Genomic DNA, 12,238 nt, shown 5'->3' with positions numbered 1-12,238 from the left:
TTTAACACTTTCCCCTTCATCATTAAATGGTCAATTAAAAGCTATTTCTTTCTTAAAGTAGTTTTTAACAATTTTTTCAACCAAAGCTTTTGTAGAAAACAACAATTATTTTTTTTATTTCACATTTCTCTATGTTTTAGAAAGATAAATATGTCTAAGCAACAGGTTTTTCTGCTCCAACACCACTATAGATAAAAGAGAGAAGTCTATTAACAACAGAGAAATATAAACTATTTGAGAATATCAAAGTGTATCACAGAGAATGCATTTTACAGGAAATTTGACAAAATGTAGCAGGCTTACCAGACCTACCAGGTTCTAGCTGATATCTTCCTTCCTTCCTTTTCTAAGTAATCTAGCTTCAGCTGCTACTTCCCTGCTTATAAACCTGTTCATCCTGGCTACCCTTTGCTACAAACACTCCCTAATTAACACATTTAGCATTTTTTGGGAGTATCAACATTGCTTCTAAATGAATAAATAACTAAATAGAAATCTAGGATTAATTAATCATAGGAAAATGGGCTAGCCAGCTTATCTATATGGTATATTTATTGGTATTTAATCTCTGCTGTATGCTGCCTATTTCAATCACAAAAATACTCAAGTGGTTAATTGGCTTCACATGGCTGTATAAGGCACATTGAGGATCTGCTGCAAGATGGATGCATGTTGATGGAGTATATTGCCATCTTGATTTTATTTTCTCACTACTTTTCTCCTTCAAAAAATAAATGGGAAATTATTGTTAAAGCTGCCATGAAAAAGCTCTCATTTTAGGAAAATAGGAAGTGAGAATAGCTGAAAAACTGTAAATTTCAGTGTGAATGTCATGGTGTTTGCAGCTAACAGCTAATGACAGCATTTTATCTTGAAGCTTATGTTTTCAAAGTATCAGCTCTTAGATTAGAATTCCATTGGTTTGGAATGGTATGGTTTAGGTGGAGGACTGTAATTTTTATCAGCTGAAAAGCAGCTGGACTACACCAGTCCTGAACTGCAAGTCAGCTCTGTGGTAGCTGACAGTAAACAGCTGTTATCACAATGCTGTAGAGCAAGAACAGGTGTGAGGGAGCATGTGCACAAATCGTGGGGTGGCCCCTTTTGACAAAGCACGACCTGTGGACCTTGAAGCTGATGAGACAGACCTAATTTCACGGTTTTATGTGGATGACCTGGGTTTGTAGAGTGCATCTAGCGCAGACAGAGGGGCAAAAGCACTGATCTCACAGGAATTTGAACTTTTGGTTCCAGGCAGTCTGGGTATTTCAAACCTAATCATAAACCACTCTCTCTTGCCACATTAATAGTTTTACTATGAATAGAGAATTGGAGCTACCAGTTCAAAATTTAGAAGTAGCAGTCTGTCAGTATATGGATAAAGTTGCTAGGCTTAAGTTATGTGCCCCTCAGGAGCTGAAAGAGAGCTTGAGAAATGGAGGCACACTACAATCACATGGATTGCATGAGTAAATATCTTGGAAATAAATAGTCTGTCCAGGATAAGCTATTTATTTCCTAAACTCCCAGGGGAAGTTCCTACAGTTACATTTTGAGAATTAAACAAAAACTATTTTGAGATACTTGTGGCTGGGAAAAAAAAGTCTCAGCCCTTTATAAACACAGACTAATCTTTACCTCATTTTGAATATTTGTAGTTAGTTTTCATACCTTGTGGCTTGGTGAACAAACCCACCAGGCCAGTCATTCTGTACCTTGCAGGTCCAGCAAGCCAGTTCCTTATATAGTACAGAGCACAGCGATGTCTTGACATGGTGTAACAATGTTTGTGCTGTCCTGCTGTACTGTGGCACATAATATCACCTCTCCTAGCAGGGCAATGATGCAGACAACACTGAGCAGCATGAATCTGCATGAGAAGCTTTTTGGGGTGCTGAGAAAACTGACAATTTCGCTGGACTCCTTCAAAACCACATGGCCTTGCCTCCCAGCTGGTGCTTGGCACTCCTTGCTGCGCTTGTCCTCACTTTTTGTGTCCTTTTCCATGGAATCTCACAGTCTGCAAGTGCTGTCGGTAGCTGCATCATCTTTATGTCTACCTTCCATGTCCATTTCTGCAAAACTCTTTAGAAACAGCTTCCCCCTTTTCTAAAAAGCATTTTCTTTCTCTTTTTTTCTAGAATCTTGCTAAATATTCTCAAGAGACAAGTTCAGATATTTCTAAATTGTTCTTTCTGCTAATAATGGTTTATCTTATGTCTTACAGATCCATCTCTTTATCAAGTGGTGGCAGGATGTTACAAAGAATTGGAAAGACATAACTGTACAGAGATAAGACAGAAAAGAGTCCAATATTAATTTAAGAATCAGAGCTCAGTAGAAATCTGCAGTGATGATATTACCTTGGTCTCTGTGTATCTGTAGCCATATTCTATGTCTGAACAGGAAACACGAAAACTTGAGTGGCTTGAGTGACACCTTGAAAGCTTCTTGCATCTTTCAAAGAATGATGCATACTGTCTCCTGAGCTCAGACCTATTCATTATAAATAATTCCTTCACTAAATTTACATTCCTTGGAATGATCATCTTTATCCTCAGCATTGTCTACTTGATATTTTGAACAATAACTTCAAAGGTTTGGATATAGCCTTTTGGCCTATATTTACACACAATTCCTCTCATTTGTTGCATAAAGCAAGATGGCATGTAATTCTAGCAATAGTAATATATATCTTCATATATATTGTATCAAACTCCCACTGCTTTAGGTTTATGTCTTGAAAGATCCTTTTGTTGATCTCATTTTAGGAGATAATTTAATCTTCTTTCTAAATTTATTGAAAAAATACAAAACATGCTTAGGTTATTGCATTCCCTTAAATGAAACATTTTCTTAAATTTTTTACTTCCAAAACCATCAAAAGTGGGTCATATAAAAACAGGATAATATTTTGTTCAAATTTCAGCCCCTTCATTCCAGTGCAAATACTTCAATTCACTTCAAAGAGATGGAATTTTGGGGAGGCTTCATCTGGAAAAGGGAAATAATAGAATTATTTTTCAGTTTACCAAGGAATAATACACACAGAGGGACAAAAATGGACACCTTTCTCCCTTTGTGTTCTGGTTTGTTTTGAGAAACTGCAATTCCTCAATTGCTGCTCTTTTAATTTCTTAATTTTCTAGTCTGAGGATGTTGCCAAAGAGTTCTCCTGAGGGGAACTTGTATTCTGAACCAATCCTTAACTCATATGTTTCCCTAACATATTTTCTTGAATTGGATGTGAAATCTAATTTGTAAAGTCACACATCTTGCATAAATCTCCAAGCTAGGTGCTCTCCAAGGGCTAAGTGCAGTCTTTCCCATGCAGAACACTAAGAGGCCCTCTACCTGCTCTTGCAACTAGTCTGATGTTTTTAGGCACAGACGGTGATTCCAAGTACATAAAAAGAAATAGGAGCTGGTAAGTAGAACTCAGCATTCTACTCTGTCTGATGACCCATAGTGGAATGCCGCTTAAAGCATTATAAGGTACAAGGAAGAGCCAGAGGAAGCATGGAAAGGGTGGTGATGAGCAAAAGGAGAATGAAAGGAAGAAATTAAGAGAGGGACACAAATTTGATAATGTTTTCCTAAATTTAGACTCGCATAGAAAGAATAAATTAGAAGGAAGATAAAAGGAGTGCACAAAACAAAAAAAACCCAAACAAACAAGCAAGCAAAAAAAAAAAAAAAACTCAAACCAAAAAAAAGCAAATCAAAAAAGCCCAAAGAAAGGGAAAGGATTTAAAATTGTTTCCTAAGTGATTTAGAAGACTTGGGCCCAAATTACAAGCTATTTATGGATGAAATTCCATAAAAATACAAATCTGATTCAAATCCACATAAACGATCCTTCCTGTGTCTGAGTTTGTATATAGGCAAGTCAATCAGGAGTCCTCTAAGAGTTGCTGATCAGACCAAGCTCTGATAGGAAAATAGAAGTGAAACATTTTAATTGCTAATGTGAAGTCTAAAATGAGCAGGCAGCCTCATCATGAACTAACCTCTGCAGAATAGTGCCTCCTTTGGGACTGGAAAGCATTATGGTACAGTGGGCAAATGGAGAAGTGATTCTGTCTCAGTAAGCTCCTTGGGCAGCCACAGATGTTGAAATGGAAAGACTGCAACACATTCTGTGGACTTTATCTCTTCAAGTGTATAAAGCTGCACAGAGGGAGCCAGTGAAACTGCACTAACTTTACAAAAATGCCTCAGAGCTATTTCCACTTATTTCAGTAGGAATTACAAGTCTGCACACCACTGAGAATCCTGAGTTTTGTGATAGGGTAAATAGGGGGAACTGGCATTTTATCTATCTATCTACTCTACACTTTAGAGTAGAATAGAAAACAGATTAGAATAGAAAGGAATAGAATATTTCAGTTGGAAGGAATCTTTAATATTCATCTAGTCCAACTGCTGACACTTTAGACTGACTAAAAGCTACAGGATGTAATTAAGGGTAAATGACTCTGAATGACTCTTAAACACTGACAGGCAAAGAGAATCAACCACCTCTCCAGGAAGTCTTTTCCAGTGTGTGACCACCCTCTTGGTAAATAAAAGCTTCCTAATGTCCAGTCTAAACCTCCCCCAAGGAACATGGCTTTGAGCCGTTCCCCCATGCCCTGGCATTGGATACCAAGGAAAAGAGATTAGGACTTCTGTCTCCCCTTCCTCTCCTCAGGCATCTGTGAGATCACACCTCAACCCTCCTTTTCTCCAGCCTAGACAAAACCAGTGTCCTCAATGTAGCATGTCTGCCAGCCCCTTCACCAGCAAAACCTTTGCTGAAACCTTCAGAAACCAAGGACAATATGAATCCTTTGTAGTCTGTTAAACAAACTTTTCAGTGCCTGAAAAGCATTATGTACAATCTTGTTCTTCAGCAATTTTAAGGTTTTTGCCATTTGGAACACTTTCTTCACATGTTATTTATATTGGTAATGTGAAAGTGGTACCTTTGCAAGTGTTGGAGGTTTCCATTTTTCAGTGTGGCAATGACTTTTTCCTGGACAGAGGCAAGATCAATGTCTGTCTACAGTGTCCAGGAACAGACTTACGTACAGCATAATTGTCATTCAATCTGATCATAGGAGCACCTCATAAGGAGCCTGAGAGGAAAGCTTTAGGGAATCCTGGATAAATGGGTGTAGCGATTTAATAACCTCTCAGTAAAAAAATGGCTTTGAACTAGCAATACACTGATGTGTGCTTCAGGTTATATATTTCTACAGGTTTTGGTTATGACTGTTATGACTGGACAACAAATCCAATTTTGTGCATTCAAAACCATGATTTTGAACTACTTACTGGGTTTCATGGCTACTCATAAAGTCAAACTCTTATTTAAATGTCTAAATTATCTTCCATATGATTCATTTCAATAAGAGTTTAAGGAACAAGGAGACTTGGCACTTTGTCTCTGAACCATTTCAAATAGTCTTAAAAGCTTGTTATATGGGTGTCAATATAAATTTTTCACTGAGGTCCACCAGTTGCCGGGAATCGGAAGTGGTATTCTAACAGTCAATTTTTTTTTCTGATTTAATGTAATAGTAGGACTGAAGAAACAAGTTCCTTAAGGAACATACCTTTACATCTCAGAGAGAAGTTCAGTGCCACGTCCTCCCTCAGTTTAGACCAGCTCTGCCCTCAGATAAAGTCCCTTCCTTTCTATGTGAAAGGAAGATTAGTTTGTACACATAAAAAGATGCTACAATATGAAGATCAATTATGAAAGCTTAAAGCATTGAAAATTGTTGTCTCTCTTTGTTAAATAAGGTTATAATACAAGTAGCCAGTCTAAAACCATTGTGGGGGATGTCAAATTGAAAAAACTTAATTTTTTTATATAGAAGTCTGGAGGATCAATATTTAACTTCAAAAAATCTAATTACCTCTGTAGTAAGAAGTCAGGTGTACTTTACTAGAAGTAGAGATCATTGACCTTGATAAAATCAATATGTTACCACTGCCTTTGTAATTGCGTCAATGATTCCTCTTCATTACACTCTTTTCTTACCAGAATGCCACTATGTGTTCTGTCTGCATGTTGTTTATTCACTAGTCAGTGTCCTATACACTTTCTACGTCTTTCTACACCCCACAAGTCAATCTGAGTTAATATTCAACTGAGACCTTTCCTCAGTAACTTGCTGTGTCTTTTCTGATACAATTGCTCCTTTTTAATTATGGTGGCAGAGCTGCTGAGGAGCACATAACAGTATTGCCAAAGTTCAATAAACATACAGAGTAACTATAGAGTTTGGGGGAAAACAGTCTGTGCTGCTTTCCTGACCTTTGGCAATAGTATGAGCCCAGTTTGGCCAAACAAACACCTAGCTTCAAATCTCTCAGCAACCAGAAAATGATGGATTTGTTTTACTTTATTACGTCAAATAATAAACTAAATGTGCCGTGTTTGTGCAGTGCAGTAGCATGTCCAGACTGAGTATAGTCCTGTGCAGGAAGTAAGGCCAGGAGAATATAAATGGCTCTTTCTTGCCACCTTAGAATTGTGCAGATGAATCTCCAGGTGGTCTAAGCTGGGGGTAAGCTAATTAATCAATCAGAGTTCCTCTGACTTAGTGAAGCAGAGCACTTCTGATAGGGAAGCTCATCTGCTTGGTCTGTGATGGTGTGGTAATTTATGTTACACCATCTCTATGAAAGACATCATTGGCATCTTCAGAGTGTGCCTTGTAAATGAAAAGCTTCTTGATAATAATGATTACTTCATCACTAGCTTCTTCCTTTCTAAGTCTTTATGGCTAAATCTAATAGCAGTTAACAAATGTCTGGTTAAAAGTACAGGACCAGTGTAAGCCTGGGAGACTTATATTAATGTAATATTAAAAACTAGTTTCTATCCTGAGCTTTGAGCCTGGAAACCTATGCAAACTACTGCTAAAGTTGACAGCAGAAAAAATCTACACAAGAATGAATATTAGGATCAGACCAGGATTCCTAACCAGCCTGACTATACCTCAAGATCCCCATTCTTAAATGCTCCCTTGGCAGTTCAGAGGGTTTCATAAGAGCCAAAAATGTCACTGACAATCTCTAATACATGGCTCACTTTACAACTAGGACTCTTTTTTTCCATCATAATGGCCCAAAGAAGAAGATGGTCCATGATTTGACAACTGTATAATTGCTTCCTTCCATTGAACATCATGTTCTGCCAGCAGAAACGGCATTAGGTGACCCACTGCTCTAGGGAATGGCTGCAAAACTGGAAGACTTTGACATAGATACAATGGCAATGCACCAAGGTACACAATGGACAATGTACACAATGTTCTCATTTTCTATTCTCCCCTTCTGCCTATTTGAAGTTGACAATGTCCTCCGGTAATATTTTTGGACAAGAACCTCAGTTTCAGTCCTGGGTGGTTTATGCTATGGAAATGCTGTCTGGAATTCCTCATGTCCAAAAGTGTTACCAGAGGGGTAACACTCTAATACTGATCCTGCCTCATTCTTTAACCAAAATGAATTCTCATACTGTCTCTGAAGTGATTTGGTTGTGTAATGAGACATGGCAGAAAAAAAGTCTCCAAGTAATGACCTGAGTCATTAACATATGTGCCTGTGAGTGTACATATTTCATACATGTGTATAAATAGCTCTGTGTGTATTCATGTGCATAGAATTCCCCGAAACAACATGCAGAGGGTTACACATTTATTATTAAGAGAAAACCTTAAAATACCAATGTGGCAGAATAGGTACAGTGAAGGTGAAGGACAGATTTTCAGTTTATTTATGTCCTTTTGACTTTAGTGAAGTAATTCTGATTTACACTTAGGAAGGTCTGGCATGTCTTTCAGAAGGGAAGGAAAAGGCAAAAAATGGCTACATAAGGCCTCAAACATTTCTCACTAATGTAAGGTCAAACCAAGAACAGTTCCATCACACTCCCTCACAGCACTGTAATTCTGTACAACTCGCACTGTGCTCTCTAACCTGCAAGAAAAACAGCAGGGGAGACTGTCTAGCATTTAGATTAAAACTCCTTGCATCTGAGCCCAGGCTGTTGTACATCACAGGGGACCCTGCATTTCTGAGGTATCTCAGGGCATATCTTCATGGACAGCAATGAGGCACCTGAGCACCTCTGCTTCTGCTCTGAGCTGGCCAGATGGGAGTCTGCTGTCATTTGGAAGTGGTACAGCAAATTACTTTGAACTACCCAAATTTAGCAACTCTATTGTGAGGCATATTCCCTGACAAAACTGTATCAGTTTTAAAATCAATTTTAAGTTAACCTATGCAATTTTGCTCTCAGGTTGGCTCTGTATCTTGCATAACATAAAATGCCTACAAAATCTACACTTGTCCTAAATTAACCAATAATTTCTGCCTTGTGAAAAGGGAGAGATACGCTTCCCCTCACTGTCTTCTGGTCTGTGTGGCTGGTGTTTTGCTGGTCATTGCATATTTACTTTCCTCTGCTTGCACAGTGAATGGTACCCTTGGCCCAAGCTGGCTTACACTGTGGTCAATGCAGAAAATCAACGAAACTCGTAAGGGAGCTGAATTGTTCTCAAGAGATTCTTTAGTTCAAAGCAATTCTGAAAGCAGATTTGCAGCATTTCTAGAGGCATGTTCATAGCCTGACTGAGAAGCTGTAGCTGGACCACCTGAGAGGCAGCTTGTTATATAATAATGAATACAACTTGATTTAAAAACAAACAGAAAAAATCCCAAACAACCTCCTGCCCCAAAGCCAAACTGAAACCAAAACAACAATCTCATACAGCTGTTTATTCAAGCAATTTTTTCCTTTATTTTTAATTTGATTCCAGAAATTATAATAGTGCAAACACTCAGTATAAAAGTTGCAATAAGAAATTTACATTCACATTTAACATTTCAGTCCATTCACTTTTTAACATAAAAATAGGACAAATATTCAATTGCTCTTCTCAATTTAACAATCCTGAAAAAGACTGGAAGATACTCTACAATAATATATTTACATAAAAATAGACCCGTATTATTAATGAAAATTTATCATTAGAAGTTACCCAGTGTTAAGTTATTGTATTGTAGTATGTATATACATATACATATATATGTAGTGTATAGCTTTAAAGATCAAAAGATTATTTATAGGTTCAGTGGGCTATAGAAGTTGGAATAATGACATCTTGACTTGTTCACTCCTTAAAGTTAGGACTACCCATTTTACCTATGTAGATGTTTCTTTTGTGATAAAATAGGCTTCCTCCTGGTCCATTTGAAGTCACTGGAAACATCCCATCTGACATGGCAGAGGAATAGACAGTAGAATAAGGCTTGATCAAAAAATTCAATAATTGTTGAATTTCATATTTTCATTAATTTTACTGTGCTGTAAAAAAACCTAAAAATTCCACTGAAAACTTTTATAACAATAAATACAGAGAAGAATACCTTGGTTTTCCCATGTGTCTACCTGATGCAAGTAATGCTTTTTTCCACTAAGTCTAAGCAAATACTCAAGTTAGTCCAGAAGCAGGGCAGAATTTGCTGCAAACATCTGCAGATTAAGTAGGTTAAGATTCCTCTTTCACAGTCTTCTTACTGAATGTTCCAATTCAACCAACCTAATAGTACTCCCAGCCTGTATCTTTCCTCTAATATTTTAGTAAAGACTGGTTTCCAGACACAGACAACATGACTGCTCTTGAAATGGGTTTGCATGTTCTTGGTAAACTACTAGGGAACATGAATTCTACACCACTCTTTCTTATCTGTGTCTCTTCTTCAGGCCCTTGAGCAGAGATGCTGCCCTGTTTGCCGATGGCACACTGAAGCCTTATTGCCCAGCTTGCTGCCAGCTGCTGGGGCCTGCATTCCCATCACAGAGTATGTTTACATGCCTTTTCAGGTTTGTTGTCACATGTACTGCTTCCTAACGAGATTTTGTATTATGTATTTAAATCCCCTAAACATCTATTATGTATAAAAAAAATCAATTTTCTTAAAATGTATTTTCTTTTTGAAAAAGAAATTTGACAACTATGTGACCGAGTACCTGCAGAGGGAGATGGTAAGGCTGGCCTGAGTGTACAGTAAACACCTCAACAAAAATATAATGGCATTGAACAACTGAGGGTGAGTTAAGGGTAGAATGGGTAGCAGTTTCTGAAGAAGCACTATTTTATGAGCTGTAGGTCATATTTTACATGCAAAGAAGACTTATGTGGTGTTAAGAGGCAGGCAGGTATGTCTAGCTTCATCTCCTCTTATTGCTATGATATTTATTACATTTTAATATTTCTAGGATGCTTAAAATTATGAATAAGCCTGTAATGGACTCTGTCATTATGTGTAGGCAGACTAATTTTGTTTATAGAACACAAGCCCTGTGTAGTCTTTTGCTTCCTACCTTAGGCTGCTGAACATTAATTATAAAACACTTCTACATCTTTTCAATTAACAGATTGGAGAAATGCTGAGCATCTTATTTCCAAGCAGAGCCTATGTACATATGCCAGCAGGGCAGAAGTTAACCTCCAGACAGCAGAGAGTACAAGGACTTACCAGCAGGATACAATTCACACAGATGTTACTTGCCACACAAGTTTTAAAGACAGGCATTTTAAGAGATGGGTCAAATATGACTGAATCTGCTTGAAACTGTGAAATGTGTGTCAGAATTTAACCTCTGTCAGAATTTCACAGAAAATAATATCACTGTTCTAAGATTCTTTGTATTGAGTTAATTGTACTAGAAAAGGCAGCTGTTCTTGGATCCTAGTTTTTAAACAAGTAAGCATCGCTTTCATTCTTACTGTATTCTCTAGTATTTTTCAAAGCTACTTCTCTGTAACAACCAGGAGTTTGAATGCAGAAAAGAAACTCTCTGTTTGCTCTAAGTTCAGCTTTGTACAGACAGTTATACTTGCAAATGGGAGCAAGTTATGCAATAACTTGCTCTTTTCTTCTTTGTTTTTCCTTATTGAGCCTTAGTAATGTTACTGTAAAGAAAGCAGAAATTCTAAGTGAAGAAGAATCTCTACTGTAGCAATTAAAAATATAATTATCATGAAGCAATTTTGATGGAACAGATAATTCTTTTTCATTTACATTTCACTGAAAATTCTTGATATATTGCTTGAATGGCATGTGAAATCTGTCTGAAATAGACAACCTTTGCACCCATGTGCACTAAGGAGCAAAAGATGTGAGAAATCACCTAAGTAACTTCAATGTGCCAGCTGAAGGTTTTCATAACTGATGCCACTACAGACAGGTCTTGGATTAAAGCAGAAGGTCAGGCACTTGAAAGTAAGACATGATAGTGTGCATAACCACAGTAATTAAAGCCCACTTTAGCCCACAGCAAGAACCTTTTGTTAGCTGTTTTACCACCAGCAGGCTAGCCTACATCTAGCAAATCTGACAGTGCAGTTACAAGGTGTTTTGTAGAGGAGAGCAGCTAGCTTTGATAGGAGTCCCAAAATATCTGAAAATATTTTCTGCAGAATTCAGCTCACTGTATGTGCTGAGCTTTCTAGGAAACCTACTCTTCTTCAGCTTGGGCCTGCATATACCTGTGTATGGCCTCCCTCCACAAACAAATGGAGCACTCCTTGCATTCACATAGCTGTACTGGTAGTAAACCCAAGTAGGAAAGGAATTAATAAAAAATCTTCACAGTGATGCAGCACTTTTTCTTTCCTTCTGTTTTATGCAGATGTGTCATGTCAGATGCCACAGAAGGCATACAATGGGGATCCTAATATAAAGAAGTAGATCCTCCAGCATGCAGTAAGGCACAAGCTAAACCAAGTCCTTTCAGGACTTACACTATTTATGTTAACCAATGCTAATTCAAATTCCAAGGTGCTTCCTAATGATCAAAAAATAGATATTAAAGGTGACAACCCCCAACTACTTCTAATAATTCCTTTTGAAATTCTAGAAGTGGTTCACCAGGACACCTGGAATATTTTTGTAAATGTGACACAAAACCTAAGAAACTGATTTGACCATGCAATTAAACACAAGCCTTATTTTTGTAGCACTATGAATCTGGTTAAGTTCTTCCAGGTCATACTTCAGACTTGTTCCATGTCACTGAGTTTTACCACTGACTTCAGAAGAGTATTGGCTTTTCACCCTTTTCTTTCAGCAATTGCTATCTCACAGGCTACTTTTTTTGGTTTTTTGTACTCTTGCTAACTTTGCCCATTTTTTTTTCCTTCTTTACTTCTTTTTATCCTTGCACCAATCA

The sequence above is a fragment of the Melozone crissalis genome, unplaced genomic scaffold, assembly GCF_028551555.1.
Source record: "Melozone crissalis strain CALT ecotype California unplaced genomic scaffold, PUWL_Pcris_2 ptg000016l_1, whole genome shotgun sequence".
Lineage (NCBI taxonomy): Eukaryota > Metazoa > Chordata > Aves > Passeriformes > Passerellidae > Melozone > Melozone crissalis.
Note: the sequence above shows the minus strand (reverse complement) of the source record.